The following is a 27,143-nucleotide window of genomic DNA, read 5'->3' on the forward strand; positions in this document are numbered from 1 at the left end:
GACCTGCAGCCAGGTAATCACCCTTATATAGCTCCACACATCATACTGTTGTTACTATGCATATTAGAATTTGTAATTGTTTAATTCAAAATTGCTATACCTTCTTTTGTTAAAGACACAGCATCAACCATTTAGGGTAGAGGAGAAGTAGCCTAATGGGGCTGAGAACCCAGGGAACTGGCTTCAATTCCCACTGTAGGGCCCTTGTTACCCTGAAGCAAGTCAGTCACTTCCATTGCACCAGAGACAAAAAAATATATATTGTGAGCCCACTGAGGGCAGAGAAAGCGTCTGAATGCAATATGTAAATTGCTTTGATTGCACCATCGAAAGGCAGTATATAAAATAATCTAATAATAATAGGATATTGTTCCCACATTCATGGAAAAGTAGCTCTGTGTCACTCTTTACCTCTTATCTAACCAGAAATCAACACCAGTGGGCCTCAGCTGCCACTAAGGAGAGGGAGGCCTTTCAGGGGCTCTCACTGAAGCACACAACTAGCACTGTTACTAGAAACCAGCTTGTAATAGGAGTGTTTGAGCAGAGGCTTCCAGGTTCCTTTTCTTAGGCAGCACCATAAATCTGCCAAGCACTCCTGAGACCTTAGCACACGAGATTCTGTTCCGGTCTAGCCTTACTATTCCAATTCTTCATGTCAGCTGCATTTGTCCAGATTTACTTTAAGGGGCTGCCCTCCCAGTATCCTCATGAGACTCCTCTTTCATGAGTTTCTTCTCCACATGTGGTCTCACTTTCCGGCATCATCTTCAAACTCTCTTGCTCTCCCCTCCCGCTCATTATACTTTCTGCTCTCTTCTCAATAAAGCTGCCATACCAGGTACAGCAGTGGCTGGCCCTCCAGCGTCAGATATGCCTCAAATACAATGCGGCCCTTTTACTAAGCATCGTGAAGCAGGTTTTAACACAGGGTAGACAGCGCATGCTAATGTCTCCTGTGCTAAAAAAGCAGTAAGCATGGTAAAAATCCCACATTAGGTGGGTGCAATATGGGTGGGCAGAGTGGCTACCTATGACACCTAGCACTCTGGGTCCGAATCATGCACTAGTTGTCACGACTGCTGATAGTACAGCTGCTGCAGCTACCACCACCTCAAGAGGAAGCGTAAGTGCAGCTGTGATACCACAAGTCCTTTAGCGCAACTGCTGTAATGGTGCTCTCTCCCTACACCTTCAAACCCCCTCAGATAAAGGCTGACACCTCCAATCACTGCTTCCTCACTTCTGATTCTACGCCACCACTCCCCCCCCCCCAAGTCAGATCTCTTCACACCCCCAATCTACACCCCTCCACTTTAGACTAAGCTCAGCTCCTGATCCCCTCAACAAACCCCACCCAACCAAAAAGAAGCCCTGCGCAGCCCCACCAGCACCCAACCCTCCCCGGAACTATCCAGGGGTTGGCACTGGTAGTCCAGAAATCAACATGGTCACTGACTGTGCAGGGATCTAAAATGGTGCCAATGACCCCTTGCAGTAGTGTCACAGTACTACCACAAAAGGGGAGGGGGTCCTTCCATATAAGGCCAATTGGAGATGTTGGGCAGTGTTAGGAAGGGTGATTGGATGGGTCTGTGATTGTGTGGGAAGGTTAGAGGATTGGGGGAGGACTGAATCAAGGGGGAGCCTTGGAGCATATGATTGGAGGATTGGGGGGCAGAAAATGGGGAAAACAGCAAAGGCAGGTATCATTTTTACAGTGCCAGGGCTGCATTACATGCATGGGCTGATAGCATGGAGGCCCTGCACCCAAGCATCCAACGCAGTGCCATGTGCTATTTGCCTGTACAGTAAATGAAGGGCAGATGCAGGGCATTTACTGCACAGACTTTGCACTTACCACACATTCATTTTTTCTGTTAACGTGCAATAAGTAAAAAAAGTTGATGTGCATTAGTAAAAGATCCCCTATGTTTCCTTCTCTGGCTACCCAGCAATAATTTTTCTACCATTTTTACCCTATAAAATTCTAATTTATTCAACCAACTATGAAACAGCTAATTGGCTTTGTAATTAAAGGTGCACCATGATAAAGATGGCAGCAATTTTTTTCTCCTATAGCCTGCTTCAGCAGTACATAAGTATTGCCATACTGAGACAGACCAAAGGTCAATCAAGCCCAGCATCCCATTTCCAACAGTAGCCAATCCAGGTCACAAGTACCTAGCACGATCCCAAAAAAAAAGTACAAAACATTTTATGCTGTTTATCACAAGTCCAATTTAATAATGGTCTATGGACTTTTCCTTTAGGAAGCTGTCCAAACCTTTTTTTTAAACTCTGCTAAGCTAATCACCTTTACCACATTTTCTGGCAACGAATTCCAGAGCTGAATTACACGTTGAGTGAAGAAAATTATTCTCCAATTCATACTCTGCACATATCTTTTTAAATATTTCTTGTTTTGGTCTGCTGCTCTTCTCCTGCAGTTTGGAATTTGCAGATAGTTTGTCTTCTTGTTTCTTGGGCCCATAGAAGAATGATGTCACACGTGTATTTATGGCAGTGAATATCTACAGAACTCCACCCAGGTAAACTAAATCTAAACTAGCAATTCAGAAAAAGATTTTATAAACACCAAACATTAGCATTGTTTGCTATCCCATAACTGTGTGAGCTAGATTATCAGCACTGAATCATTGCCAAGGTGTTTAACCCTTAGATTTCAGAATACCCACAGTCCCAAAGGATCTGTTATTCTGTTACTTGGCACATGATTCGGGAGACCTCAGTGTGATCTTTCACCACTGCAGAATTCACAGAGTAAACAGAAAGAGAATGACACCTGCCTTATTGATAAAAGAACATTAAAATGTCAAGAGAGCCATCTCCTTGCTAAAGAGGTTCTTGCAATTACCGCACTCAATTTCCTTAAGTGATTCATGAAGAATCCACAAGGAATTTTCTAAAGCTCCGACAGTTTAACTTTCACTCTCACAGCACTGTGGAATCCCAGAAACCAGATCAGACCCCTAAAATCCTCGCTCCCTAACCACAGCAGGTATCACTGAAATACAGATTGCTACCTACGAAAGAACATTAAATTTATTTATCCATTCTTAGGCTTGACATGTGCTCTGGCCTCACACAGTTAGTTGACCTATATTAAAGACCGTACTTACTGTACATGGGTGTCATCAAAATGTTAAATACTAAACTAAGAAAATAAAAACCATGGATGCAACTGCAGATTTTTCTTTTAAGAATCCCAGGAGATACTCTCAGAGTTTTCCTCTTCTTGGCCCTGAATAATGGTTTCTATACTATTCAGTCCACATACTTCAATGAATCCATCTGACACAGGAAATGATAAACCAACTACAAGACAGTGCAAAAGTTCATCATGAAAAGGTGGGGCATCATCCTCTACCCTCCCCCCTCCCAAGCCCACTTGTTCATGTTCCTTGCGGAAATAGCCACAGGATTGTAAATAGAATATACGGATCTGTAATTATTTTCCTGAGTTTAGAGTATTTAAAGAACGCGTTTTGAAGGTTTCTGGTTAGTTAATATTTTAATGGCTGGTATATTTCAACTTTTCACCTATAGTTCACCAAATCAAATATAGCTCGTCAGTTATGAGTAAAAGCTGTTACAAGTTTTACAGGGGTCTGTATGCAGTAAGTCACAGAGCTCAGAGCAGTTCTGTGTGCACAAGGGAAACCTTTCTGTGGTTACAATCAAAACAGTTTACATATTATATACAGGTACTTATTTTGTACCTGGAGCAATGGAGGGTTAAGTGACTTGCCCAGAGTCATAAGGAGCTGCAGTTGGAATTGAACCCAGTTCAGGAAAAAAAGAGAAGAAACCCCCACACAACAGTCACAACACAGAAATAAAAATAAAAGAAGGGGGTAGACCAATAAAGTTCCAAACCAGTGGTTTATTGAAAGCAGTCAAAAAAGGACTCAACGCAGTCTGCGTTTCAGCACACAATGCACCTTCCTCTGGAGTCAATTATAATAACTCAGTCAACAACGGTAAAGCACATACACTGGAGCTGAACAATCCAATCAAGGCTAACGAGAAAGTGGTGGGGGGGGGCAAAATTCCACCAGGCCAGGCGCCAGGGTCTCTCTTTCTCTCCTGCTCCTGACAGGACCAGGGTGATCGTGTCCCAACAGGCGCAGGAGAGAGAAAACTCTAGCACAAGGCCCCCCCTTGGAGGCTGGGAAGGAGCAGACCCAGGGCTTCGGGCTGGGGCCTCTGGTTTGGCTGGCAGGGGTCCCCAGGCCCCACCAGAAGAAGTCTTCCTCCAGCGCTGTTCTTCACTCTGCCGAATTGTGTTTCCCCTCAGGTCATATATGCTCGTTTTTTAAACCAAGCATGACATGAGAGAAAAAGCAGCCGCAAGGGCTGGGTAGGCAATGTGGCAGAGTGAAGAGCAGCGCTGGAGGAAGACTTCTTCTACTAGTGGAGCCTTGGGTTCCCAGGCAGCCAAGGTATTTGGCGCTGTGGTGAGGGGGGGCAGTAATAGCAATCCTGGGAGAGGTGGCAGCGGCAGCAATCCTGGGGGGGGGGGGGCAGCGGCCCTTCCCCGGGCCAAGCACAGTTTCTCGGCAGCCCTGAATCCAATACAAGAGCATTGAAAGAATCAGCTAACAATTGTGCCAAGCAGCAAAAGCACACCAATTCAGACAAGCACAATTGTTAGCTGATTTTTTTCAACACTGTTGTATTGGATTGTTCAGTTCCAGTGTATGTGCTTTACTGTTGTTGGCTGAGTTACTATAATTGCACCCAGTTGACCAGGATCAAAGCCAGCTGCACTAACCACTAGGCTACTCCTCCACAAATGTCAATGTAAAAACCACAAGCAGCATTCTGACAGTTTCAGCAAGATGATCAGGAGGTTAAATATGGTGCCTGCATTCCACTCACATCCCAAGAGGGCAAACGTGCCAGAGAAGTGCAAATGTATATTGACAGGATAGCGAGTGGAAGAAGCCTGCACGACCAATATCTTGAGTTAACAGGGTTCATCGTTTCCCAGCATCATTCAACAGAAGCTGATTCATCATCCCATCCAACAACTCACTGAACATCACAATATCTTAATGATAAAAAAATAACATACAAACTACTTAAAGCCCAATCGTCACCCACAAAGCATCATTTCCACAATTGTGAAATTTGTCTCCCATTCTGCTGTGCCAAGCCTATAAAGCAAAGCTGATGCAAGCCTGAACAGTGTCATATAGAGGTACCGTGACGCTCAATGGGCAAAGCCCCCCAACTGTGAAATTAAATTAATTCAACAGTTATCAGACAAGAACAAGCTTTTTCCATTTACTATAACCTTACATATTTTTAAAGTGAAGAATTAGCCAACTGGTGCATGGCAAACGACAGAGTTTAAGGAAGTCATCAACAAATTATTCCCATTCCTATTCAAGTAGCCAGGTGGATAGTGTAGATGTTTCACCCACAGGTGCACCAGGCTCCTCCACGGCTGGCTGCTTGTGGCTCCAGGTTAGGTGGTTAACCTGTCTGGTACGGGAAATCAGACTGGTAAGATTTTCAGCTACAAAACAGCGGAATAAGCCAGCAAAGAAAGAAGGCTTTGCCAAAAACAAAACGGATCCATGTCAACTGAACCTAAACTTTCCAGGTGCGGTCACACACAAGAGGGACAGCACAGATCCAACTCCAAAGATATAAAGTCCCAGGCATTTGACTGCTCTCACATGCCGAGCACCCTGCTTCACACGCATTCAAGGACAGGGACCCCCCTCCCCCGCTCCCCGGTCCAGCATGTCTACCCCTTTCCTCCCCGGCCGCGATCCGCCATCTCCCCCTCCCCTCCCCTCCCCGGGCCGCGATGCCGCATCTCTCCCTCATTCTCAAGTTCCCCCATATCCCACCGTCCCACCTTCAAACTTGGCTTTCAGGTCTCCGACAGCGACAGCAAATTCATACAGGTTGCCTACTAAAAGCAGGCAGCCCTACACAGCCTTCCTTCTCCAGTGTCCCGCCCCCTCTGACGTCACTTCCCATTTCCGGCAGGGCGGGATGCGAATGGAGGAAAGAGGAAATGTAACGTTTAAAGGGGTGGGTGAGGCTGGCTGTAGGTGACCTATATGAATCGCTGCTGGAGACGTGAAAGCTAAGTTTAAAGGTGGGGATTGGGTTTATGGAGAGATATAGGGGCGATTGTTTTGGCTGCTGCCTCCCCTTTGGCTTTCTCTGCCATGGGGGGGGGGGGGTGCGCTCAAACAAACAGGGCTTGTAACCTTTCATTTACATTGGTTTTAGCCACTCTAAATGAAACTTTATTGTGTAGCTATTGCACACAGGCTTTCTGAGCTGCTTTTACTGGGCACAGAAACAGCCACCAAAGTTCAATGCAAATGAGCTCACTGGTATTTACTTGAGGGTGTTAGCGGGTTCCTAACAACTAAGTACTACCAATAGCTCTGAGCTGTTGTTAGTGTCCCGCAGGCACAGAGCTCTTCCCTGCTTCCTGAGGTGTACAAATCCGTAGCACTCTATACCACTCACCGACCTAATGATGGACTCTGCCCTCAGCCTGCCCATCTCTCTGAGGTGCAGACGCAAAGGGGGCGATGCATAGAAATGCAAAGTGATGCACTTCTAGGGAGTAGAAGAAATCCACGGGAGACGTATGTGTTAGGCGGTGAGAGCCTGATATGTACGGATGGGGAGAGGGGTGTTAGTATCTGAGGATCTGAAGGCGACGGAACAGTGTGACAAGGCAGTGGCCGTAGCTAGACGGTTGCTAGGCTGTATAGAGAGAGCTGTGACCAGCAGAAGAAAAGAGGTTTTAATACCCCTGTATAAGTCGTTGGTGAGGCCCCACCTGGAGTATTGTGTTCAGTTTTGGAGGCCATATCTTGCTAAGGATGTAAAAAGAACTGAAGCGGTGCAAAGAAAAGCTACAAGAATGGTATGAGATTTGCGTTACAAGACGTATGAGGAGAGACTTGCTGACCTGAACATGTATACCCTGGAGGAAAGGAGAAACAGGGTGATCTGATACAGACGTTCAAATATTTGAAAGGTATTAATCCGCAAATGAACCTTTTCCGTAGATGAGAAGGCGGTAGAACTAGAGGACATGAAATGAGATTGAAGGGGGGCAGACTCAAGAAAAATGTCAGGAAGTATTTTTTCACGGAGAGAGTGGTGGATGCTTGGAATGCCCTCCCGCGGGAGGTGGTGGAGATGAAAACGGTAACGAAATTCAAACATGCGTGGTATAAACATAAAGGAATCCTGTTCAGAAGGAAGGGATCCTCAGAAGCTTAGAGGAGATTGGGTGGTAGAGCCGGTGGTGGGAGGCGGGGCTAGTGCTGGGCAGACTTCTACGGTCTGTGCCCTGAAAATGGCAGATACAAATCAAGGTCAGGTATACACAAAAAGTAGCACATATGAGTTTATCTTGTTGGGCAGACTGGATGGACTGTGCAGGTCTTTTTCTGCCATCATCTACTATGTTACTATGTAAACACAGGCTGGAACACGGAGTCAGAATTACATGTATGCTGTTGGTGTTGAGCATTGGTCAGTAAAGAATCAGAACGTACCTGGCACATGCCCACAAGAACTGTATGGTAGGTGCAGCTCTTGTGTACATGCCCACTGAATGGGCACCACAAATGCTGGCCTTTGGCAGGGGAGGGGATCAAAGCAGGCAGAAGCATGATTTCTGGCTAGCAGAGGTTTTTTTTTTTTTTTTTACAACCACCTCTGGGTGAGGTCTGCTGTCCTCTCGGATATGCTACCAGGGGCGGAGTGCGCTGTAAAATTCACCCTGTCCTAATAACTAAAATCTACCAACAGCTCTGGATCTGTCAATAGGCTTTAGTCATTATAGCATGTGCCACTTCTCTGAGCATTACACAGAATCGCTAATGAACTCATTTTAATACTAGCAAGCTCATTAGCATAGGACTTTAAGTCACTGCTAGTACTGTCCAATTCAGTCAAAACGTTTTCAATTCAGTTTACTCACATTAATTGATTTTTCGATTTGATTCAGTTCTTTAAGGCTACTATGGAAATGAGTAGGTAAGGTGTGTTATATTTATGTCAATAGTTAACAAATTTCACCAGAGTAAGGGGCTCCCTGGCAATCTTTTTCCACAATTGCACCTTATAGCATTAAAATAAGCTTCTTGTACAACTTGCATTATGAGTTATTGGGGAAGAGCTAGAGTGCTCAAGCCAGCATTAGATACGCCCTGATAGAGGAACCAGGCAAGTCCCACTAGAAATGCCAAGTTAGCCCAGTTCCAGGTGGGAGACATTTTAACCAGTCCTATTTTAAGTATATATCCCAAAGCAGTAGGGGATTTGTAATCCTTGATTCTACCATTGAAATTGGTGCTGCAAGGCCCATAATGCATCATGAGGTTGGCAGAGATCCACTGTTGCTCTAAAATCTCCCACCTGGACCTGGGTAATTTGGAAGCTCTGTAAAGATATTCTGGACCCAGTGTCGTCAGAGGAAGCTATACTGCCACAAGTGACAGAAGATCACAAGTACTGGTATGGTTGCAGCTCTGTATGATGAAAGTTATGGTATGGACCTAAATGAGAGGTACAAACTATAAATTCTAACAAGGCTCCCTTTCATTATACAGTAACACAGTAAAAGATGTCAGAGAGAAACCTGTCAGCCCACCTAATCTGTGCTCACTTTCCACCCGGAGCAGTGTTATTTAAAAAGGCTCCAGTTGAACAAGAATTCACACTAATGCTCACATTTTGCAAAGCTCAGTCCCAATCTTTATCAGAAAGCCTGTCATATATCATACTGCTAAGCATTAATGCAGTTCTGTACCTTTGAAAACTGTTGATCTTCTCTGGCAGCAAACAGGAGCAACCAACAAGTGCACTGCTCCCGTGGGCCCCACAGTATTCTTTCTGGCCTCTGCAGCAAAGGAAGTTACACCACTAGAAAGGCTATGCAGCCAGCGCGAGCAGTGTCGCTGGCTGCTCGTGCTTGCTGCCAACGAAGAACAATGGTTTTAAAGGTTATGCGGGGTGAATCGAACTATACAATTAAAAAAAAAAAAATCAATTCACCCAAAACAAATTGGCGAATCAATTTTGAATCACAAATTGGACAAAACTAGTCACTGCTTCCGTGCATGGTAAAGCAGTGCCTGAAAGCTTCTGTGCATTAGCTGCACAATAGCGTTTCATTTAGACTGGCTAAAACCAGTCTAAATGAAACATTGAAGCCCAGTTTGCTTTGAGCATCTGCCCCTTTTGTAGTCAGATAAATTAGTTCACCCAAAATTCATCTTTAATTGCAGATTGTGCCATCAGAACGGCGCTGATTAAAATCTTTAACCATTTGGATTCTCCTACCACCTCTAGTGAGCTTTAGACAGACAATCAGAAGACTTTACTTTGAAAAGGTGTTTTTCCCCAACACAATGGAAATTGTACAGGGCACTTTTTACCTAGTCTCCTAAAGGCACAGCTCAAAAAATGATTTGGTCTCAGCATTAGCAGTTCAATATACATAACTACGAAGTTAAATAATTTTACATCACTTTTATGCAAATGTCACACTTCATCTTTCACTTGTCTTTAGCCACTGATATGTTTTCACAAATTTCTTGCATTTGTGGTGCCCGTTGACTGAGCATGCACACACAAGCTATGCTTTCCGCACAATTTTGGGGGACATTCACCAGGAATGTTTCTTCCCCTTTAACATCCAATGCTCAACACTAAGAGCAAGCATATAATTTGCATGCTGTTAGTGTCGAGCATTGATCGGTAATTCCAACTCAGAGTTCATCAGTGTTTTCCGGGGGTGGTCTCTACGATGCTGGAGTTCTGTGCATCTGACCCTTGAAGACATTGATAGCTCCGGCCAGCTCGACCTAGTTGGCGTCCCCTTGTTGGGTTCTCCAGAGCAGCCTGGTGTAAGGGTGCAGAACTCGTCCTTGGAAATCCCAAAAGAGAGAGCTGCAATTCTGTCCAGAGCCGCAGTTTGCCATAGACCTCAAATGTGTCCAGTAAAGGGCAACACTAGCCTCCAAGCATCTCCTAGACTCGTGAAATTGCCCCACTTGCATGAGGACTTGCACATGCACTGTAGTTCCCACACTTACTGCCTTTGAATCTGTAAATGCAAAACCTTTCTATTCCCTGTAGTTTATTTTACTGTTGTGAATTTGAAAAAGAATTTTCCCTTTTTAAATAATTTCATAAAGATCTCCCTCTCTCTTACATTCCTCCCTGCCCCCTGTGGTCTCTCTCTCTTTACCCCCAGGTCCAACTTCCCTCCTTCCCATTGTCCAACATTTCTCCATCCCTTCCTCTCCACCCCCCCCCCCCCCCGCCCATGGTCCAGCATCTGTCCCTCTCTCTCACCCCCCACCCTGTCCTACCATCAAACTTTGTTTAACACTAGAGATCAGTAGCATCAGCCGCAGCAATTCACATGGACTGCCTGTGTCCATCCTTGGAGGATTCCCTTTGTTACGTACCACCACACTAGAAACAGGAAGACAAGAACATAAGAATAGCCATACTGGGTCAGACCAATGGTCCATCTAGCCTAGTATCCTACTTCCAGCAGTGGCCAATCTAGGTCACAAGTACCTGACAGAAACCCAAATAGCAGAAACATTCCATGCTACCAAACCCAAGGCAAGCAGTGACTATTCTTTGCATGAAAAAATATGTCCTCCTATTTGTTTTTAAAGTATTTCCATGTAATTTCATTGTCTGTCCCCTAGTCTTTGTACTTTTTGAAAGAGTGAAAAATTGATTCACTTTTACCCATTCTACTCCTCTCAGGATTTTATAGACTGCAATTATATCCCCCCTCAGCCGTCTCTTTTCCAAGCTAAAGAACCCTAACCTTGTGACTCTGGGCAAGTCACTGAACCCTCCATTGCCCCTGGTACAAAATAAGTACCTGAATATATGTAAACCACTTTGTAGTTGCAAAAACCTCAGAAAGGCAGTATATCAAGTCCCATTTCCCTTTCCTCATATGGGAGAAGTTCCATCCACTTTATCATTTTGGTCACTCTTCTTTGAACTTTTCTAATTCCACTATATCTTTTTTGAGATACGGCGACCAGAATTGAATGCAGTACTAAAGGTGAGGTCGCACCATGGAGCGATACAATATTCTTAGTCTTATTTTGCATCTCTTTCCTAATAATTCCTAGCATCCTGTAGGTATTTTTGGCCACTGCAACACACACTGGGCAGATGATTTTAGCATATTGTCTACAATGACACCTAGATTTTTTTCTTGAGTGCTGATTCCTAAGGTAGACCCCAGCATCAGTTAACTATGATTTGGATTATTCTTCCCAATTTTAGATTTGTCCACATTAAATTTCATCAGCCATTTGGATGCACAGTCTTCCTGTTTCCTAAGGTCTTCCTGTAATTTTTCACAATCTGCATGCATTTTTAAAACTTTGAATAGTTTTGTGTCATCTGCGAATTTAATCACCTCACTCAACATTCCATTTTTTTTGTTACATTTGTACCCCACGCTTTCCCACTCATGGCAGGCTCAATGCGGCTTATATGGGGCAATGGAGGGTTAAGTGACTTGCCCATTGTCACAAGGAGCTGCCTGTGCCTGAAGTGGGAATCGAACTCAGTTCCTTAGTTCCCCAGGACCAAAGTCCACCACCCTAACCACTAGGCCACTCCTCCATTCCGCCAGATTTTTTATAAATTTGTTAAATAGCACCGGTCCCAGTTCAAATCCCTGCGGCACTCCACTATTCACCCTCCTCCACTGAGAAAAATCGCTATTTAAACCTACCTTCTGTCTTCTGTCCAATAACCAGTTCCTAATCCATAGAAGGACGTTGCTTCCTATCCCATGACTTTTTATTTTTCTCAGGAGTCTCTCATGAGGAACTTTGTCAAAAGCTTTCTGAAAATCTAGATACACTGCATCAACCAGCTCACCTTTATCCACGTTTATTAACACCTTCAAAGAAATGAAGCAAATTGTTGAGGTAAGACTTCCCTTGGCTGAACCCATGCAGACTCTGTCCCATTAAACCATGTTTGTCTATGTGTTCTGTAATTTTATTCTTTATACTAGTTTCCACTATTTTCCCAGCACTGAAGTCAGGCTTACCGGACTGTAATTTCCAGGATCACCCCCTGGAACCCTTTTTAAAAATCGGCGTTACATTGGTCACCCTCTAATCTTCAAGTACTACGAACAATTTTAATGGCAGGTTACACATCACTAACAACTCTAGGCTGGATGCAGGCAGCCTGAATGAAGCACTTCTGCTGCCAGTGATCTGTAGTGCTAAACATAAGTTTGAAGGTAGGACAGAGGCATTCAGAGAGAGGGGGAGATACCAGACCCTGGGCGGGTGGGGAGAGTGGCAGGGGAGATGCTGGACAATGGGAGGGAAGAGAGGGAGAGATGCAACTTCAACGTCATTGCATTGATTAGGAGAACCAGTAGCCTGGTGTGAATGTTAAGAGAAATAATTCAAGCAAGGCAAGTTGCTGAATGTGGTAATACTTGAAATCTCTTCAGAGCACCAATATTCACAAAAATCTATAATTCAAACTGAGTTTAAAACAAACTTCAGGTTATTTATGTTTCCTTATTTAATACCGATATGTTTTTCATGCTTGAAGAGAGATTACTAATTTACAGTTTTAAAGTTTTCCGCCTTCTTGGCTTCTCTCATCATTGTAAGTAAATCAGATGTCTTATACTAAGCCTCCTACACAGCCCGTGCAACTCTCTTGAGCAAGTGAATGCAGCCTTTTGCTGTTAAAAAGTTAATTCAGGGAACGAGATTTATCATCTTGGGGGTGTGGATGTGATCAAGTATAGAAGGATATATAGACTGATGATGTCCCTAGGCAGGTGCTCCAAACTCTATACAATTGGTTGTGTCATTAGTGGGGATGGGACGACTTTCCTATGAAGAGAGGCTGAGAAGGCTAGGGCTTTTCAGCTTGGAGAAGAGACGGCTGAGGGGAGATATAGAAGTGTATAAAATAATGAGTGGAATGGATCGGGTGGATGTGAAGCGACTGTTCACGCTATCCAAAAATAATAGGACTAGAGGGCATGAGTTGAAGCTACAGTGTGGTAAATTTAAAACGAATCGGAGAAAATTTTTCTTCACCCAACATGTAATTAGACTCTGGAATTCGTTGCCGGAGAACGTGGTACGGGCGGTTAGCTTGACGGAGTTTAAAAAGGGGTTAGATAGATTCCTAAAGGACAAGTCCATAGTCCGCTATTAAATGGACTTGGAAAAATTCCGCATTTTTAGGTATAACTTGTCTGGAATGTTTTTACGTTTGGGGAGCGTGCCAGGTGCCCTTGACCTGGATTGGCCACTGTCGGTGACAGGATGCTGGGCTAGATGGACCTTTGGTCTTTCCCAGTATGGCACTACTTATGTACTTATTACCCCTGACACAGCCATACTGCTGACACATGGTCATATTGGATATTTCTTTTCAAGTTTGAAATAAAATTCTGATCTGTAATGTTCCATTTGTTGTTGCTGTTATGTTTTGAACTGTGTGATAAACTGTATACATGTTTTTTATGGACAGTGGATGAGTGAGGCCAGGTAGAGTAAGGATAATAACTCCCAGTAAACCATTAAGTTCTGCACAGGTTATTTACAAGCACAAAAGCAAAACCTCACATTGGACACCAGTGTGTATCATATTAAATAGAAGCTAATTAACTATTGATGCAGAGAACTGCTGCAGAAGACTTTAAGGCAGAGGTTCTCAACCCAGTCCTTGGGACATACCAAGCCAGTCACGTATCCAGGATACCCACAATGAATATGCATGAGATAAATTTGCATGTGCTGTCTCCATTGTGTGCAAAACCACACTGGCATGGTGTGTCCCATGGACTGGGCTGAGAGGCCCTGATTTAAGGTGAGCACAGCAGGTCTGAGGAGGCATAGAAAAGTTATCTAATTGGAATAGCTAATAGCCTCCAATTTCTACTGCCTCAGGTCACCCCACCCCCTAAAACAAATCCCTGGTAGTCTAGTTCACCCCTATTCCTTCCTCCCCCCACACTTCACCAACACTACCCAAAAAGTCCCTGGGAATCCAGTGAACCCACGATCTTATACCCCAACACCCCCCAAAAAAAATAAATAACCCCCCCCCCCCCCCACACACACACACACACACAAACACAATTAAAGGCAGGAGCAATGAAATTTAAATGTATTATTTCTAAACCGCCTTTATCCCAAGCGGGGATACAGAAAATGAACATAGATAATAAAACCACAAACAACATTTTCAAACAATAAAAATCACAAAAAACACTGATGAAAGGAATAATAGTTCATGTGAAGGCCAAGCTCGGTTCTCTTACTCCCACACCACCATCTTCCAAAATAGCAGTAACTGACTCTGTGGTGCATCCTGGGACACACTGCATGGAGACAGTCTCCAAATAAGCGAATTTTTCCCTTATTCGGTAGTGTGTGCACTGGGTTGAAACTACTGTCTAACACAAACTTTCTCCATTGGTCCTATTTTGTGGGGCTGATGCAGAAAGCTTGTGCAGACGCAGGGTTTGCATGATATCTGCATGCAAATTTGTGGGCACGCAATGCAGAAAACTGTCTTAAGCAGACGATAGCTCTGTGCAATGAACACCAGCGCACAGCATATTAAAATGAATAATAATGAAGGTATTAGTTATTCAAGCCCGATGCAGAGAAGTGCGTGGAGTACCGTAAAAGTGAGCACAATGCAGGAATTCTAATGCCACATCCAAGAAAGCGCAGAAGAGTCAGTTTGTCCTTCTGCAGTATTGTCTGTGAGGATGTAATGCCTGTTTCGTCTTTTTGATGCAAACATAGCAGTACCTGCAACTTTTAAAGACAGAACAGTAGGTGACAGCTCTATGCACAGGTCTGAGCAGAAAAAAATTATATCTGTGCATGTGCTGGAATCTACTTCAGTATATATGGTATGTACAAAACAAGTCGATGTCATGCATACGTTGAGGGCAGTTTTGCAACTAAAACTAAACAACAATGCAGTGACCTCCCTCACCTGGACCAGCACCTCTCTCCCTCTCACCTCCAGGGTCCAGAATTGCTCCCTCCCTGTCAATATCAGCGTAGACTTCATTTGCAGTGAAAAATATTATAGCACCTCTTCACTGGTGAAGACTCATTCAGAGACAATCGGGTACATGGCATCCCGGTTATTTAGAAAAACATACAGTTCATCACACTAACCTCAGATCACACAGATTCAGCATTTCAAACCCCCAGCTTCCTTCACTGCATATCTTCCCAAGTATCTTTCTTTAGATCCGTGGCTGTGCAGGGATCCTCCTAGGCTGCCTGCTTCCTGCCCCAGAATACTCTGTCTGGTCCATCTCACTCCATCCTACCCCCTCTCAGTCAATTTCCTGTTTGGCGGGACAGACCAGATAGAGTGCTCCAGGGCAGGAAGCAGGCAGCCTAGAAGGATCACTACATTCCTGCAGCTGTAAAGAAGATACATTGGAAGGTACACAATGAGAGGAGTGGGGGACTGAAACTCTGAACCTGCAGGCTGGTGAGGAAGAGATCGTGCTGTCAATGGGATTGGGGGTGCTTAATTTTTTTCAACCTCATTGTTAAGACAACCCTGATTTTTTAAAATGTATTTTTTAGCCAACGTTTCTTAACTTACAGTCGAGTATATACAATAAATATCTGGCATCGAAAATATTATTTACAAAAAAACTCCAGACTGCTATAATATATTGAACTATTTCTTTTATTGCCCAGAGTGACTTCATGCTGTGGCAAAAAAAATCATTTCATGTATTATAAAATCATCACCTAACCTCATTCATACCACAGTCACCTACTAATGCTAACACTTTGCTGTTACAATCTACTTTAACATGAATGATATATATAATTCAAACATTTTGTGCTTCAACTTAACATGGACAAAAGCACATCATCTTCTGTATCATGACGCGATTAAAAAAACGCCCGAATACACTAGTATAAAGCTGTATATATTACAGCATTGTTAGTCCATGATGATCATATCACTGCTGGTATACATCAGCCAGATTCCAGTAAAGTCACCATGTAATAGTCATAAAGTGTTTTTCTTGATAAATACTTATAGCGATATCCTCTGCCACTTTTTCAGGGTGTGAACTGCTGTAATTATTGACATCAGCGGAAACAATAGGTGAATCGGTAGCAAAACACCATCAGAGTAAAAATGCCACTCCTGCTTCAAACGGTTCCCCAATGCTGGACCGCATTTCGATAGTCTTCTTCAGGAGGAACCACTCGTCATCTGTAACATTAAATATAATCTCACCCTAATATCCGATCTTGCATCAGTGAATGTGTAGTGTATTGCATTATCTGTCCTTGTGGCCTTCATTATATAGGTCACACTAAAAGACAGTTTAAAGCTCGGTTAGCAGAACATATCAGCAACCTGCGGCTTAATAAGCTTGATATGCCTTTGATAGCTCATTGGAGTGAGTGGGCTCACACACTGGATCAACTTAGATGTGTGATTTTGATACAGATCCCTCCTTTGAATAGAGGAGGTGATATCAGTGCCCGGTTGCTGAATATTGAACAGCGATACATTTTCACATGGGGAACAGTGATCCCGGGAGGGCTGAACCAGGAAGTTGAATGGGTAAAGGTTACTGTCCCTTAAAGGGTTTGTGGGGGCGTGTGTTAAACGCCAGATATTTAAAGCAGGAAGTGCTATGATGCTGTGTTGTTCGGTGGTGAGATCCTTGGCTCCCGCTTTATATGAGTATCCATCAGACAGGCAGCCGTCCATTGTATTAACAGTAAGTTAAGTTGATTGTGTTAAGATGCAATGTAATTGGATGTGTAGAACATCGGATATTAGGGTGAGATTATATTTAATGTTACAGATGACGAGTGGTTCCTCCTGAAGAAGACTATCGAAATGCGGTCCAGCATTGGGGAACCGTTTGAAGCAGGAGTGGCATTTTTACTCTGATGGTGTTTTGCTACCGATTCACCTATTGTTTCCGCTGATGTCAATAATTACAGCAGTTCACGCCCTGAAAAAGTGGCAGAGGATATCGCTATAAGTATTTATCAAGAAAAACGCTTTATGACTATTACGTGGTGACTTTACTGGAATCTGGCTGATGTATACCAGCAGTGATATGATTATCGTGGACTAACAATGCTGTAATATATACAGCTTTATACCAGTGTAAATGGAAAATATGCTGGATGAAAGCCTTGGCAAGAGTAGCAGCCGAAGGGAGAGATCTCATGGGAATAAAATGGGCCATTCGAGAAAATCGATCCACCACTACCTAAATGACCGTGTGGCCTTGGGAAGGTGGTAAATCCGTAACAAAATCCATAGATACTTCCTGCCAAGGCAACTGTGGAACTGGCAGGGGCTGTAAAAATCCCCAAGGCTTGCCAGGAGAGGATTTGTTTCAGGCGCAGATAGGACAGGTGGAAACAAATTGTAAGACATCCTGCGCCATACGTGGCCACCAATAGTACTGAGAGATCAAGTGAAAGGTCTTGCGGAATCTGGAGTGACCAGCAAATGAGGAGGAGTGTCCCCATTTGAGAACCTTTCTCCTAGACTTGGGTGGTACAGAAGTCTTCGTGATTGTGGGAGTGACCACGGTAGTAGAGGCGACACAGGCAGGATTAAGCATGGGGTAGGACTCCTCGGGTTCTTCGGGAGAGTTGAAGGCCCTGGATAGGGCATCAGCTTGAATATTCTTTTCAGCAGGTTGGAATACCAGGCGGAAGTTAAAGCGGGCAAAGAAAAGAGACCAATGCGCCTGTCGCAGGTTTAGTCTCTTTGCATCCTGGAGTTATAGACGATTCTTGTGGCCAGTGATCACTGTGATGAGATGTAAAGGCCCTTCTAGAAGATATCAGTACATTTAATTCAGTGAAAGAAAGTATGCAACCTACCTTAGGACAAAGCTTTGACCGTGGAAAGTGCTGCCAACTGCCAGGCCGCTGGTGGAAGACCTCTTCTGCTGTGGGGGCTAGGGATCCCCTCCACCCATAGCAGCTGGTAATACTGCAATTTTGCTGGGGCCTGAAATCATAGGAATTTGTCAAGCTTTTTTAAAGAAGCAGGTATACCTACGTTGTAGTCACAGTTATCTTTAGTAACCTACTCCAGTGCTAACTACCCTAATAACTTTGAAACAGATGGACCTGGTTTTTATCAAACTTTAAAGCTGATTCATTAATTTGCAGTAAGTTGTATTCAGAACATGGTAGTGAAGCTGGTATTAGGGAAACTGGAAAGAAAAATGTAACACTATTACTTCAGTCATTTCATTGGTTCCTAATAAGGGCAAGGATTAGGAGGTTCATGTTGACTTTGAAATTTCAGGAATGAGGGGAGATGAATAGACCTGGTTGTTCAAAGTGTTTCCAAGTTTGACAAGAAATTTGTGACTCACTTCCAGACCAGCATGTGGGCTCTGCTTTCGTCACCTAGTAGCAACAAGAGACACTAGCAGTGATACTTAAATGTACAGATGGTCCTTTCTGAGCACGCTTTTTTCACCCTTTATTCTCTGCTTCCTAGATACAAGATGAACCCTGGACTGTGGAAATAAATAGCACATAAGGTATTCTTTGGATAGCAGATGCATTGAAAACAGCACCTCTTCTGATTGTTCCCCCTCCTGAGCCTCCTTTGAGGCCTTACAGCCCCTGGTGGGCTTTCATCGTTCCTCTAGCTTTTCTTTTATTCTTGTGAGTCCTTCCCCATGTCCACACTGCCTGCACTGTGAGGTTGGTGTACCACACAACGTAATTGAAAATGTAGGTGTGCCTTGGACTTGAAAAGGTTGGGAAACTATCTGTTCTAATAGCCATTATGGGAACTTTGTTCTAACTTGAAGCTCTACTGGAAATACCACCAGTGAAGAAGATCCACAAGTTATGTATTAAGCAAGGGCTTTCTGTGTAATAGCACCTATCCAGTGGAAGTCTTCTGAGAGAATTTAAATTAGAATCAGCAGTTCATGGAAAAAAAAACTAAAATGTGTCTGTTTCCAGTAAATTGAATATATTAAGAGTAGGTCAACGAGGGTAAGTCTATTGTGTAATCTCACTGATATACTTTTTATGTTTTAATTGGATGTCTGTAATTGCAATTGCACAATTCTTGGAGGCATGAGACGACAAGGAAAGCAGATTATAATTAAATCCTGCATTGTTTACCACCCAGCCCATTTTATTCACTGGGGCTGTTGATCAATAAGGCAAGTTATTCCCATTAAAAATAAACACAGCTTGTCATACTTCAGTGAATCAGCCTCTGTATGAAGGTAAGTCTTTGGGGGAGATATTACCCTTTCACTCTTCTGAGATAGAGCGTAGTTTGAGAGGGTGGGAACCAAAGCAGACATTCACTCCTCTGTGTTCTACTGTTAAGGTATTATGATATTAAATTGGAGGAAAAGCCTCAAATACAGGTAGAAAACTCCTTTGTTGGACTTCAACTTAAGGAAGCTTCTACCTAATCATCATGGGCTAAAAATAACCTCCTAACTTTTATTATGTGTCTCCTGGCACTCAAATATATAAACGTGCAGGGATCACTTAGAGCTGTATCGTCACTGTATCTCACAGCCACGGCCTGACTCTGGCCGAGTTTCAACTCCTGCTTCAGGGTACCGTGGTTTCTGCCATTCGATATTTAACGTGCTCTGTCTGTCCGCTTTCTACCCGTATTTGAGGCTTTTCCTCCAATTTAATATCATAATACCTTAACAGTAGAACACAGAGGAGTGTTTTGTTTTGAGAAGGACTGTTTTGTTATTCACATTCTGCTGGCTCTAGTTTTGTTAACCAAAACAGGCAGCCAAAAGAGGTTCATCCTACTCCTAGGCTTCAACATATCACCTGAGCTCCTTCCTACCAACATATTTAGGGACCATTTTTAGACTCTTTTCACCTTTCCTTGTTATTTATTTTCTCTGTTTCTTTGATTCTATCTAATTTAATTCTATCTTCTCTGATCTGGCAATAGCCTATCAGTGCATTGTAAGCCACTTTGAGCCTGCAAAACTGTGGGAAAAACGTGGCGTATAAATGTATATAAATAAATAAACTGACAGATGGCAACCAAGGATATCTAGAATGCTACACTTTCTTCTTTTTAGACAGGGATAGGCAACCTGCAGACCACTATTGAATTTTATGTGGTCTGCGAGACTATGGAAAGTATTTCCAGAAACCATCATTTGCCAAAGTTTTGGCAATTTTAAGTAATATATTTCACAAATATTTTCAGAATAGCCACTCGAGCAGTTTGTTTCAATTGTTTTAAGTTCAATTTTTACTTATTTATCACAGAAGGTCTTGGAGCTCTGTTCAGTTCTGGTTCCGACATTACATAATGTTGTGGCCTGTTAGGAACAGTACTGACATTCATGCAGCCCTCTGTGTATAAAGGTTGCCCACCTCTGCTCTAACAGAAACAAAAAATCCTCACAACTTACATTTGTTTCTTAGACTAGTTATAATTGGTCAGGATTTTATTTTTGCTTTGGCTGATGTTATGTTCCAAAAGTCACAGTGTCTACTTGTTCATGCATCTCTGTGAGAAGTTTCTCCTGAGGCCTGGTCTTCAGATACCTGCTGTTTCCAGCCTGCTTTTTAGATAGAGCAAGGCCAGACTCTCCTTGAGAGGTGGCAACTTTTCACAAAGCAACCATTACAAAATAATCTTAAGGCAGGGAAATGCATTCCCTGAGGGCTTCAGATGTAGTATGACCCACCTGGTTGCAGTCCATGTTTTTTTCTGAAATGCAGAGTTGTTGCAGCAGCCCCCTTTAGTATAGTAAATTTGGGGTGTAGAGGGTGCTGGTAAATGTATTTATTGTTCAGTAGGCAGGTGCAGCAGATTGTAGAAGCTCAGCATGAACAGCTAGAGGAGTGGACTCAAGGGTGGAAGGTTTGTGGCCATAATTAAAGATGTGTGCATCTCAATTACTAGAAAATTTGTGTGACCCACAGATCAAGAGCTCTTTCAGGTGAAGGAGGACATGTTAGAGGAGAGGAATGGGATACATATACCTTGTGAGAGGGGAGGGCAACCATGTTCCTCGAGGGCCACAACCTAGTTGAATTGTCAAGGTTTCCACAGTGAATATGTATGAAATTGATTTCTATGTACTGCTTCCATTGTATGCAAATATGTCTCATTCATATTCATTGTGGAAATCTTGAAAACCTGACTAGGTTATGGCTTTGAGAACTAAGGTTGCCCACCCTGCCCTGCAATATTCTGGAGGTCACTTCCCAAACTCATACTCTATCTATCTACTTATCATTTCTAAAGCTCTACTAGACATACGCAGCGCTGTACACTTGAACATGAAGAGACAGTCCCTGCTCGACAGAGCTTACAATCTAATTAGGACAAACAAGAAATAAGGGAATATTAAAGTGAGGATGATAAAATAAGGGTTCTGAACAAGTGAATAAGGGTTAGGAGTTAAAAGCAGCATCAAAAAGGTGGGCTTTTAGCTTAGATTTGAAGACGGCCAGAGATGGAGCTTGACGTACCAGCTCAGGAAGTCTATTACAGGGATATGGTGCAGCAAGATAAAAGGAACGGAGTCTCAAGTTAGCAGTGGAGGAGAAGGGTGCAGATAAGAAAGATTTACCCAGTGAACATAGTTCCCGGGGAGAAATGTAGGGAGAGATGAGAGTGGAGAGGTACTGAGGAGCTGCAGAGTGAATGCACTTATAGGTCAATAAGAGGAGTTTGAACTGTATGCAGAAACGGATAGGAAGCCAGTGAAGTGACTTGAGGAGAGGACTAATATGAGCATAATGACACTGATGGAATATTTGTCGTGCTGCAGAATTTTGAACAGATTGAGGAGGAGAGAGATGGCTAAGTGGGAGACCTGTGAGAAGCAAGTTGCAATAGTCTAAGCGAGAGGTGATAAGTGTGGATGAGGGTTCTGGTAGTGTGCTCAGAAAGGAAAGGGCGAATTTTGCTGATATTATAGAGAAAGAAACGACATGTTTTAGCAGTCTGCTGAATATATGCAGAGGAGAGGGAGGAGTCAAAGATGACCCCAAGGTTATGAGCTGATGAGACAGGAAGGATGAGAGTCTTATCCACAGAAATAGAGAATGGGGGAGGAGGAGAGGTTGATTTAGGGGGAAAGATGAGAAGTTCAGTCTTGGTCATGTTTAGTTTCAGATGGCTCTGAGACATCCAAGCAGCAATGTCAGACAGGCAGGTTGATACTCTTGGGGACAATCCACCCTCCCCCAACACACACACATACCTATGGACATGGCAATCTTAAATCCAGCCCTGAGCCCGGAATATTTAATGCGCCTGCTATGCAAATGGTACATTTCTAGAATCTCCTGTTGCAGGAAGCCTTCCAGTTACTTGTCCCTCAGAAATGAGGAGGACACTTTGCTCTTTTCTCGGAAAGCTTATTGCTTAATGTACCGTAGTACTCTGCCTGTTGCCCTGACAGGCAAGGTGTGAAGTAAATAGTGTTAACGGCGTAATTCGCAGTGAACCCAGCTGTATAATACACTCCACCCTCTCTATACTACCAATCTCAGCAAACATATCATTAATAATACAAATGTATTTTTATACATCACTGTGAGGTTCTGCATTCTTGCACATTAGCATTTACAGCAGAGGTATGTTGAGCACATTGCATGACAACACAGAACAGTATTTTATATCACATGCAAATTGAGCTAACTGGTTAAGCCTGTAATGTGGCATCACAAACACAAAATGAAACATGTTGGGAATCCTGCTCCAAAAAGCACACCATCTAGTTCTACAGTACTTCTGTCCCATGGATTCTGCATATTGCTTACATTTCCAGCATGTTTACTCTTTCCAAAAATACAAGGACTAGAGGTCATGCAATAAAGCTACCAAGTAGTAAATTTAAAACAAATTAGATAAAATATTAAGAGTTTAATTCGTTGCCAGAGAAAATGGTACTGGTTAGCTTAACAGGGTTTAAAAAAAGGTGTCGATAATTTCCTAAAAGAAAAGTCTATAAGACACTGCTAAGATGGACTTGGGGAAATCCACTGCTTATTTTTAGGATAAGCAGCATAAAATACGGTTTACGCTGAGACTTCCGTTAGGGCTCATGTCCAAGATGGCCACTATCTAAAGGAGCTCCATGCACCTCCCTTCTCAGCTTTACCCCTAATCACTCACCGGAGGCCTGTGGTGGTCAATCTGGCCCCCCAAGACCCCTCCCCCCACAAAAGCTTCTGTGCGGTGCTGGGGCTCGTTGAGACTGGGAGGCTGGCATCCTTTACCAGTAGCCCTGTGGTGCAGGAGGAACCTGGACCACGAGAGCCAGGCTCAGTGAGCTGGGGTGGCTAACTGTGGTGGGAACTAAGAAGTGTGGTGCCCACTCAACTGCTGGGGGCATGCTGCAGTGTTGTCCAGCCCAGGTCAACTGACCACAGAGGAGGTGAGAAATATGTGGTGACTGCTGGAGAGAGGCTGGTCCAAGTACAGAAAGCCTCACAGACTAATCGGGCAGTGGCAAAGAGGAACACTTGGAGTGATCTCCATAAGAGTGACTGCCTGCTTTGCAGCTGCATACTGTAGAGGAGAAGACCATTAGGAGAAGGTGAGCCAGAGAAGTCTGGACACATTGGGGAGAGAGGGTTCCCTTTGGTGCCTGGTGGCCCAGCCTGGAGATTGGCTGCCTAGCGAAGCTCCACAGCTCTTTTTATTTTTCTGTTGCTTCAAATTTTGCCTGCTGGCCAGCTCTTCCCTGAGGTTTCTAGGATCTACAACGTTAACACCATGCCCAAACAACTGAGGCCTAAAACCCCTGTTTCATAAAGGACATTATTATTATTATTATTTGTATAGCGCTACCAGACGCATGCAGCGCTGAACACGTATGTGGCTAAAGCGGGGCACTTGGGCAGGAGTTCCAACAGTCTAGCTAAGTCACCATTGACTATCCCTACAGCCATGGCTGTGAGAGATGAACAACACTAAGACACCTGAAACTATCTGCGACCTTGTCCTTAAGAAAATTAGACAGGCTAAAATGGAAATCATAGATCTGGTGGTGGTCAGATTGTAAAATAGATTTGAAGCCCTAATTACCCACCTAGACTCTCTCGAATCAAAAATACATGGCCTGGAGGAGGACTGGGAGGAGGCAAAATCTTCAAGAGGCACGCTACAAAAACAGGTTGAACATTTGCTAGAAAAAAATGGAGAATCAGGAAAACAGGAGCAGGCACTCTAACCTCGGGATTCTTGGAGTACCAGAAGGCAGGGAAGGTAGAGACCCAGTGACATACTACTACTACTAGTATAAATCATTTCTATAGCGCTACCAGTCGTACGCAGCGCTTCACAATTAAACATTCAAAACTTGCTTAGTACATGCTTCCCTGAGACAACTACATCACCAAAATTCAAAACTGAAAGAGTGCACAGAGAATTAAGACCTAGGCCTGAGTCAATGTTACTCCTACGGGATTGGTAGTAAAATGTTTTTCATTTTTAAGAGGCAGAACTTGTGCTGCAGAGAGTGAGGCAGCTGAAAGTATGTTTATACAATGCAGCAGAGATTTGTATTTTCCCAGACTTAAGCTTGGAAACATTGATAAAGAGAAATGAATTGCTTCAGAACAAATTGGAAATACAAAACAGGGATCTTCGTGTGAGCATGTGGTATCCTGCCAAACTGGTGGTGATGTCTAATGGCTGGCACAGATTCCTAGCCACCCCAAAGGAAGCGTGGAAGTTTATTTTAGAGCTGACCAAGGGGGATTGTGACCCCTTCATGGCATTATTTTACTTTACTATATTTCTTATGGATCGTAACATACCCAACAGAGTTCAGTGCGATTTACATAGCAAGAAAGCTGGACATACCAGGAATTACAATTTGAAAGACGACAAGAAAAGAAAAAAAAAGCCTCTTCAGATTTTGCCTAAAACGTATCTCTCAAACAAATACATTTTCAATGCTTTATGAAACATCTTATTTCAAGAAATAGACCTTATTTGGACTGTTTATTGTTTAATGCAAAGTCATCAATAAAATGTTTGAATATTAAAAAAAAAAAAATAATAATAATGTCTCACACCTGGAGCCATTGTTTAAAGCCTCCACAAACTCTCCCTCAATTCTACCCACACTTGTCCACTGCAAAAGATCTTGTGTATTGGCAATCAGTATATTCATTGTAGATTTTTTGACCAAACACATAAATAATTCATCTTAAATACGAATTAGAACTAGCAAAGGCAAATCGGTAAGGAAGAGGCCATGAAGGAAAGAGAAATCACAACCCACCCTTATACACCCTGGACAATGAGACAAAAAGAAAATAAATAGCCAGGGCTGTTCCTGCCACTAGGCAGACTAGACATTCGTCTAGGGCAGCAACATTCAGCTGACATTGGCATGGCCGGACAGCATCCTTTCCTGTTATTTCCCCCAGGCTTGTGGCCAGCATCTTCTCCCACTTCCCTTCCCTATGCAGGCATTATGCCCCTACCTCTTCTAGTCCACTCCAAAAGTACATTGAGCCAGCACAGGGCTTTTCAGTAGAGACCCACACCCAAGCATTGCCACATATCTTTCTCCCCTGATGCATTTCTGTTGGGGACAGTCCCAGAAGAGAGAAGGGAAGGGGGAGATAATACCGGTCACAGGGCCAGGGAAAGGAACAGAAGATGAGACACTGGAGCTTGGGGGGGGGGGGGAATATGGAGGAGAAAGGGAAATGCTGGATGCAGGGTGGGTGAGTATTAAGGAGGAGATGCTGGACTCATAGAGATAGAAAGGGGAAGAGAAAAGGAGATACTGGTAGCATGGGGTGGGAGGGGAAAGGAATATACTGGACACAGGGGAGGTGGTATGGCCTTGAGCTGCAGGTGGAGGGAGGGGCACATGGCTTAAAGTTTGCCTATGCCATTAGATACCCTTGGCCAGCCCTGTAAACAGCTATAACACTGTTGTGTAGCTCTAGCCAATCAGAGCAAAGCAGAGTTGGACAGTCATCCCATAATAGATATTAACTGTATCTGTCTCTATTTGGCAGAAGCTTTTTTTTTCCAAACGGCAGTACTGTAGGCTGATCCTACAGGGGGCAGTATTTCAAGAATCCTCCCTTAGAACTGGCTCAGTAGCAAGTGGAAGGTCCCCAGTTTAATTTGTGGATTAGGTCTTCCATGTTCCAGGTCAACTGGAGATGTTGCCCTTACATTCAGAAGGTGGAAGGGAGTCATGGACATCAAGGGCAGTAATCTGATGGTTAGGTTTAAAGTTCATGACACCAAGTTCCAACAAGAGCTTTAGAATCATTGCTGCAGTAAGTATGTTGCTTTCGGCACCTAACCTTTATACCTTTCAGGAAATCTAGACTGCCCCTACTGACTGACTGTCCATTTGTCCTTTAGATTGTAAGCTCGTTGAGCAGGGACTGTCCTTCTATGTTAATTGTACAGCGCTGTGTAACCCTAGTAGCGCTTTAGAAATGTTAAACAGTAGTAGTAGTAGTAGTAGTAGTAGACTAGGAAAAGCGGGAAGGAGGATCTATTAAAATAGAGGAACAATCCTTGGTAATTGTGAATTAAGGTTCACGGAGGAGAAAAGAGGAACTACCAGGTCCAAAAATGAAAAAAAAAAAAAAATAGGAGTCTTTCAGTCAGATAAAATTTTTACCTGCTTGAAAAAAGGGGAGGGGAGTGAAAGTACATGAGAGCTTTCGTTTGAAATCTGTGGGCTTCGAGTTAGCATAGTACCCAATGTTAGAGATGTTCAAAAGGGAACGCTTTGAAAGTTTACCTTGAAAATGAACTTTTAGGCCAGTAGGTATACAGTACCCTTAAACCAGCAACTCTGCAGGAAATTGAAAATTATCCTCCCAATGTCTTCACGAGATGCACCTAGCCATTAGTGTAACAAGTAACCCTAGACATACATTTAAATACAAGCCAACCTCCTTTTTACTGCTGTGCTCATCCAGATGGTAATTGTCCTTTTCCTTGATTAAAGAGCTTGCCCTTGGCTGGAGACCTCTAATTCTGACTATAAGCTGTTATCCTAGCTGGCAGATCTG

General features: G+C 43.4%; 1 protein-coding gene across 2 annotated transcripts in view; it reads right to left on the minus strand.

Moving 5' to 3' along the window:
• Positions 1-5,950, minus strand: part of CAPN15 (calpain 15) — a 248,044-nt gene extending 242,094 nt beyond the window's left edge. Inside the window, exon 1 of one of the 2 annotated variants that reach the window (XM_030211465.1) lies at positions 5,897-5,950. The gene's annotated coding sequence lies outside the window, so the exon portion shown is untranslated. The remainder of the gene's footprint in view (positions 1-5,896) is intronic. The other variant, XM_030211463.1, reaches the window with a different exon arrangement.
• Positions 5,951-27,143: the final 21,193 nt, after the last annotated feature.

Source organism: Microcaecilia unicolor, chromosome 8, assembly GCF_901765095.1.
Source record: "Microcaecilia unicolor chromosome 8, aMicUni1.1, whole genome shotgun sequence".
Taxonomy (NCBI): Eukaryota; Metazoa; Chordata; class Amphibia; order Gymnophiona; family Siphonopidae; genus Microcaecilia; species Microcaecilia unicolor.